This window comes from Sceloporus occidentalis, unplaced genomic scaffold (genome assembly GCF_023333645.1).
Source record: "Sceloporus occidentalis isolate IW3139 unplaced genomic scaffold, rSceOcc1.0.p SCAF_14, whole genome shotgun sequence".
In the NCBI taxonomy this organism is placed as follows: Eukaryota; Metazoa; Chordata; class Lepidosauria; order Squamata; family Phrynosomatidae; genus Sceloporus; species Sceloporus occidentalis.
The window spans coordinates 7,247,324-7,254,796 of record NW_028316994.1 but is presented as its reverse complement, the minus strand read 5'-3'; positions in this window follow the sequence as shown (position 1 = coordinate 7,254,796).

The following is a 7,473-nucleotide window of genomic DNA, read 5'->3' as shown; positions in this document are numbered from 1 at the left end:
TGAGCCACGCGACGCCGGCTTGTTCTGTCTCCCGCAGCTCAATCCTTGTTTCTGTTCTGGCTAGGAAGAATTTGAAGGCAGGGTTTCCAGCAAAATGTTGGTTTCATCCCTGCACCACAGCCATCTGTATTGATCCATTTGCCTATCCGTTCTCCCCCCCCCCACACACACACACACAGAATATCAATTGAAAATGTTTGTCTGCCTGTCTACCATCCTTCTGAGAGCAAGTGTGGTGTAGTGGTTTGAGCACTATGGCTCCGGAGACCAGGGTTCAAATCCTGGCTCAGCTATGGAAACCCACAGGGTTTCCTTGGGCAAGTCACACTCTTTCAGCCCCAGAGGATGGCAATGGCAACCCTCTTCTGAAGAAATCTGCCAAGAAAACTACATAATAGGTTTGCCTTTGGATCACATAGGTTGGAAACTACTTGAAGACACACAACAACAGCACCTTCTTTCCTCTTTCTCCCCTTGAATCCCTTCGTTTATATCAAGGATATGGAAAGTGTGTCCCCCTGCCCCAGTCTCCTGGCAGTCTCCCAATGCTGTCCTGAATCCCCAATTTTTAAATAAAAAGTGAATGGTGCCAATGCAAAGAATACATGTTCATAGTCTTGGGGATTTAGCTTCAGCACGCCTTAGACCACCCCCCCCCACCCCCCACCCCCCCCACACACACCATGACATTTTCTGGCTAAAAATGGGAAATAGAAATGTCAAGACATTACTTCCTTTGTGCTACATTGTAGCAATGTGGCCCAACTGGAATTTGGTGAACTTGCACCATGAATTTCTCCAGCTCTGCTTCATATACACATTCAGTGTAATTTTTAACTTCTTTTCACAACATGCAATACTTTCTATGAACACCTGAGCATCCTTTCTTTAGGAACTGGCACTGTCAGTCTAGACATCTCTCCATCCTTGCTTTCTCATGTGTCCAGGCTGTACCAGTCTTCTGCTGCCCATCTTCATGGCAGATGGGAATGAGCAAAGGATCCACATGAGTAGTTGGCTTATCAACCTAAAAAATAAGGCCATTAAAATCTCTCCAAACCCTGCACCATACCACTTATTCAGAATCTCAAGTGTGGGGCTAATGGAAATAGAAGAATAATCTGTCAGGTAGATAAACCCTGTATCTACCAGAAGTGACTGATGCCCACTGGAATTAGTGGAGCAGACGTTGGGGTCACCAGAGGCAAAGATTTGGGGCTACAAGAGACAGAGCTAACCACATATATCTTTGCCGTCGAGCACTCTCATTTGCAATGTCTATATTCCCCTCATACCTCTGCTGGTTGGGATGCATGTTGGGGAATGGACATTGCTGCATCTGCCCAAAGTAAGACCCACCATTAATATCCAGCCCTTGTTTCACAGCCACCAATCTTACATTTATGCCATAAATATTTTACATGTCCATCTACAATGGTAAGATCACATGTAACAGAAATATTTTTTGCAATTGTTTTTATGGGCCATGGCCAGCTGTATACCTGGGTGAAATATCTGCATTTTCTCCCATTTGAAGGTGTTTTATCTCATTATCCATCATTGCCATTTCACCTTATCAGGATGTCAGACATTTGCATTTTATATCTCAGTTTACCCGTCCGTCCGTCCGTCCGTCCGTCCGTCCATCCATCCATCCATCCATCCATCCATCCATCTGCCTGACTCAGCTTGGGCATAATTTGATTTCTGTGTCTGTCCTAAGGGTGACAATAGAGTGGCCCTCCAGATGTTGTTCGAGTGCAAGTCCCAGCAGCTCTCACCAGCAGAGCCACTGGTAAGGAATGCTGGGGCTTGCAGTCCAACAATATCTAGAGGGCCGCACGATGCCTATCCTGGTCTATCCTGGTGTATCTACCCCTTTAGGGGTAGACATTTTCCATGCCTTCTTGTGCTATCCTGTCTACTGATCATCAAACATGTCCATAACAATATTTATACAGGTGTGATCCAGGGAACATATCATGAGGTGCATTTAATACTGTGTATCACCTCTGCTGATCTTTTGCTCAGGAAAGATGCTGGACTGGAGTAGTTCAGGGGTCAGTGGTTTTAATGGTGGCTTTGATTCAGGAAAGGCCGCTTAACAGAGTTCCAGACTCAGCACTTTATGAGCTAACAGCAGATGGTGGGAGCAACAGAGCCCTTCTCGGCCTTCTTACTTCATGAGTTTGCAGAGTAAACACAAGCAGAGCAGGTCCTTGGCTGAATTTACCTGTGTTACCTCTTTTCTCTCGAGTATCTATTTGTTTTAAAGTTCTGCTATCTCTGCTTTCTCAACTTCAAAACCAAGGCAGATTACAATAAAGCCAAAGAGCCCAATCCCCCTCCAACCAAATTGCTAGCCAAGCCATAATGGAGGTAGAAAAGTAATTTGCAGCACATGGGGTAAGTAGGGTAATGTCAGAAAACATGGTGACCTCAGAAAAGACGTATTTTGCTGGATTTGTCCAAGGTCCACCTAAAGCCAGGATTTTGTTATGTCAGGGAGTGGAGAACCAGTTTGTCAGCAAAGGTTGGAAAGGGTACTTTTTGGGATAACAACTAACCAGTGTGGCCAGTGACCAGGCTGGCTGGAGGCATTCTAGTGCCTTAATCTTATTGCTAATGCCAACTCGAATAAACCCATTGAACCAGTGGGGTTTATTTATGTATAAACAATAATTGAATTAATAGGTTGATTCTATTTGGAATTCACCAGTAAAAATCAGGCCTAGGAGTGTAGGCCCCAAAAATAGGTTTTCAAAGAACAGTGCATAGGTGTGGGGATGTGCCCAGACCCACAACTCTGTTTGTTGTCTCTGGACCTGGATTATGTCAATTGATTTCCCAATGCCATCCCTGCCTAACTCCTTCCGTCCATTTCTTCTTCTTTGCTCATGGTAGTAACATAGGTTTATTATTATTGGCCATGTTAGGGGTGGGGAGCAAGGAGAAAATCTTTAGCAGGAACAAACTGAACATTCAAAACCATTTAGTTGGACCACTGGCATATCTAGCCAGGCAAATGGGTAAAAGAGATTGTAGCTTAAAGTGTGCATGCTTTGGATATAGAAGGTTCCTTTTGAATATGAGGAAACAGCACTGCACATCAATGCCTTCAGCTCGGTTATTAAAACCTCCCAGAAAACCGCAGCCTCTGATTTTAAAGCAGTGTTTGGGGAAAATACTTTCAGGGACTACAACTCCCCCAGCTAGCATGGCCATGGGAAGGTTTTGGTAGCTGTAGTCCCTCCGTGTCACATTTCCAAGTTCTACTTTAAAGAAATGTAAAACTTAATTGAGTAGTCTCAGGATTGTTTTGTCCCCTGAGGTGGTGATCTAAGCCCAAACTGCTTCTCTTGGCTTCTGCCCAAGACTGAAAGCATTCCCTTCTGTATCTCCCACAAGGCTGGTGAGCACCAAAGCCTTCTGAACTTGCCTCTTAAAGAGGCAGGATAGAACAAACCCCGGTTCAATCCCCTGCATACCCTTTTAGGAGTGGGTCAGCGCCAGTTGGTCAGAGCCAGCATGGTATAGTGGTTTGAGCATTGGACTGTGACTCTAGAAACCAGGGCTTGATTCCCTGCTTGACCATGGAAAACCACTGGGTGACCTTGGCAAGCCACACACTCTCAGCCCCAGAAAAACTCCATTATAGGTTCACCTTAGGGTTGCTATAAGCCAGAAATGAGTTGAAGGCACAAACAGAGGCCTAAATAGCCTGAAGTCACCAGAACCCTCAGAAGTCAGCTCTGTTAGTACTTGGATGGAGGACCACTAAGGAATACTAGATGCTGTAGGCTATACTTCAGAGGAGGACAATGGCAAGCTACTTCTGAATATTTCTTGCCTAAGAAAACCCTATAGAATTCATGGGAACACTATCAGTTGACAGATTACTTGAAGGCAGGCAATTGAATACAGTGCCTCGGAGTGTGGTGGTGTCTCCTTCTTTGGAGGTTTTATTTTAAACAGAGGCTTGAGAATACCATCTCTCAGGGGTGCTTTGTGTATTCTTGCATGACAGGGGATAGGACTGGATGACGCTTGTCATCTTTTCCAATTCTACCTAAGCAGTGATTTGGAAAACCTCTGCTAGAGACCCTGAAGAAAAGTTACAGTTACCCTGAAGCAAAGTCAAATCCAGCCTTCCCTGATCTGGGGCTCTTCCAGATGTGGTAAACTAGAGCTCTTATCATAACCAGCCATGCCAGCCAGCAGGCCACTATCTTGGCTGGGAATCATGGAAGTTGTAGTTTGAGTAATAGATTTCAAAGCACATAGGCTGCTTGGAGCAACATAGGCTAGAAGATCATTCTGGCCGAGATGGACAAACTTGGTAGAAGGCATTTTCTTTTGTTCCTTGCCTGATTCACAGGAAGCTGTTCAAAGTGTAGGTGCCCACTACTTTCTGCATGGAAACATGTAATCTGATTTGTTGTTGTTGTTGTTGTTGTTGTTGTTGTTGTTGTTGTTGTTAGCTGTGCCTCCTATCTGGGGACATGAAGGTAATGAATGCACAGGTAAGAATTAAGACTAAAATGCAAATGATAGGCAGCAACTGTGTTTTCCTTTTTAAAAATATGTTTTAGATCTGCTTGGAGTCATGTTCCTTCCTACTTTTGGGCTGAAATTTTGCCTTAATGTCAGTTTTAAATAGGTTTTCTTCTGGTTCACAGGAGTGAAGGGAAGGCACTTAGCACATGCACAAAAGTGCTTTCTTTCATGGGTAGCTTTGCCAACTGTTTTCTGGCAGAATTCCTGAGCCTTTCAGAGTTGCATGTCTGGCAGAAATTAAGCAGCAGCAGTTGGTTTTCCACCCCATTCAGATCAGATACTAGAGGAATAGTTTCACCAGTTAAATTCTTGCCTATCCTGCTAGGTGTCTTGCTGGTGACAATTCACTCAACCATGCTGTGTTTATCAGATGGCCCTGCCCAGCCCCTGCAATGTTTTAGATATCCTATAATGTCGATAAGATGTGGAAAGCATGCCCTCTCTAACCAAAATTGATGAGAAAACCCTATATCTGTGGATTCTTTATCTATGGATTCAACCATCCACGGGTTAAAATTATTACAAATGGATATAAACCCCAAAGAGCAATTATTGGTTTTACTATTTTATATAAGGGATACCATTTCACTATAGCACTGTATTTAATGGGACTTGAGCATCCAGGGATTTTGGTATCCACCGGGGGTCCTGGAACCAAACCCCAATGGATACTAAGGACCCACTGTACATTAACAACAAAATGACCTTTTTTTAGTCATCTATCTTGCTACATGGACAAATTAACAAAGTATAAATATACACAGTAATCAGCAGGCAAAGCTTTACACAGCATAAAGGTATGGGCTTCCCTTGATAACCATAAAAGATGTAGCTACTGCTTAGGAAACAGTTGCATGGACCAGTTTTTTAAAAATTGGTCGTCCTTTTAATCAGAGTCAGCTCCAGCAAGAATCCAGCCAAGAGCCTGTGGTTTTACATCCACACACCTAAGGACTCGTCCTGTTTGCTTGCGCCTATGAATTGAGGAACAGTCTTGGTTCTAGGGGTAGGTTGAGAGAGAGAGAGAGAGGAAGAAATAAACCTAACCTTCATTGAAATCCAGACTGATTCCCCAGCTTGCTAGCAAGGGGAAAATATGCAGTTTGCTCTCTAAGACAACACAGGATGGCTTTTCCATGAAAACACCTTGACTCACCCCCTCCTTTACCCCTCCCTCCTGCATCAGCATCACTATTTCCGAATACCGATGGCTTCTTTTTTCCTTACCTCACGGCAAAGGCGCCGGGATGACTCTGTCGCGGGGCAGGAATTCCCTAACCCAACCAACCCCTCCTTCCCTGCCTTGCCTGCCAACTAGCCGTATGCTCAGAACTCCTGCCAGATGTCTTACAGGGGCACCTTTGGGCCATTTCATTTTCTGCTCAAAATTCCTTCTTCCAACTAGCCAAGCCCAAGGCGCATTTCCCACACACCATTTCTTGCTCTCAAAAGGTGCCGTGCAATTCTCAGAGAGACACACATGCATATGTCCATCATGCAGGCTTAAAAACTACATCGGCACATTTGATTTTTTTTTAAGTTTGCTTTCTCTCTTTGCACAAACATTATGCAAGCAAACAGCAAGAAATGGGACCAGAGACTGGACAGTCCCTTCTAAGCGACAGGCTGAGACAGTCTATTTGATGCAGTAGATTCTTGAAGTACGATTAAAAAGAAACAAACTGTTCAATTCAATCTATACACATACATGTACAGATTGTGTGTGTGTGTGTGTGTGTGAGAGAGAGAGAGAGAGAGAGAGAGAGTGTGTGTTTTGCTGTGTGCCTTCAAGTTGTTTCCAACTTATAGTGATCCTAAGGCATTGCTTCCTATACTTAAGTCCTCCAGATATTTTGGACTTCCATTCCCAGAAGCTCCAGCCAGCTTGGCCAATATCAAGGCATTCTCAGAGCTGGAGTCCAAAACATCTGGATGACCAAAGTTTGGGAACCAGTGCCCTAAGGCAAACCTATAATGGGGTTTTCTTGGCAAGATTTGTTTAGAGGGGGTTTGCTATGGCCTTCCTTTGGGGCTAAGAAGTTGTGACTTGCTCAAGGTCACTCACTGGGTTTGTATGGCTGAGTGAGGATTTGAACCCTGGTCTCCCATTGTCCAGCATTCAAACCACAACAATACAATGTGTGTGTATGTGCATATGCGATTTTATATATATCACACATGCACACACACTAACCTGAATCCCATGGCTTAGTTTTAACCATAGTACACTTACTGGATCACTTGTTGAATGCTTGGGGTGGGGGGGGTTTGATAAATCCCATTGACTAAATGGGCCTACTCTGCTTGGGACTATCAATAGTATTCAGAGTGATTTGTTGTTATGTGCCATCAGGTTGGCTTTCCATGTGGTGACTCTATGAATGAAAGACCCCTATAAGGCCCTGTAATTAACAGCCATGCCCTTGTCTTGCAAACCTACAGCTGTGACTTCCTTGAATGAATCAATCAATGCATCTGATGAAGGAAACGTAGTCCGTAAAGTTTTTACAGTGGGACCTTGGTATCCTATGTGGTTTGCTTCCAGGACTAATTAAGTGTTTATTGTTGTTGTGTGCCTTCAAGTTGTTTCTCAATTATGGAGACCCTAAGGTGAATCTATCACACGATTTCCTTGGCAAGTTTTTTCAGAGTGGGTTTGCCATTGCCATCCTCTGAGGTTGAGAGTATGTGACTTGTCCAAGGTCATCCAGGAGGTTTACATGGTTGAACCAGGATTAAAACCCTGGTCTCCAGAGTCACAGTCCAGCACTCAAACCACTAAACCATGTTTAAGATGAAAATGAACAAGTCCCATGCTCTAATCTAAACTACAGGGAGCAAAACATCAAAAGAGCAGGAAATGAAACACTTAAAAAAAACCTCTCTCTCTCTCTCTCTCTCTCTATATATATATAT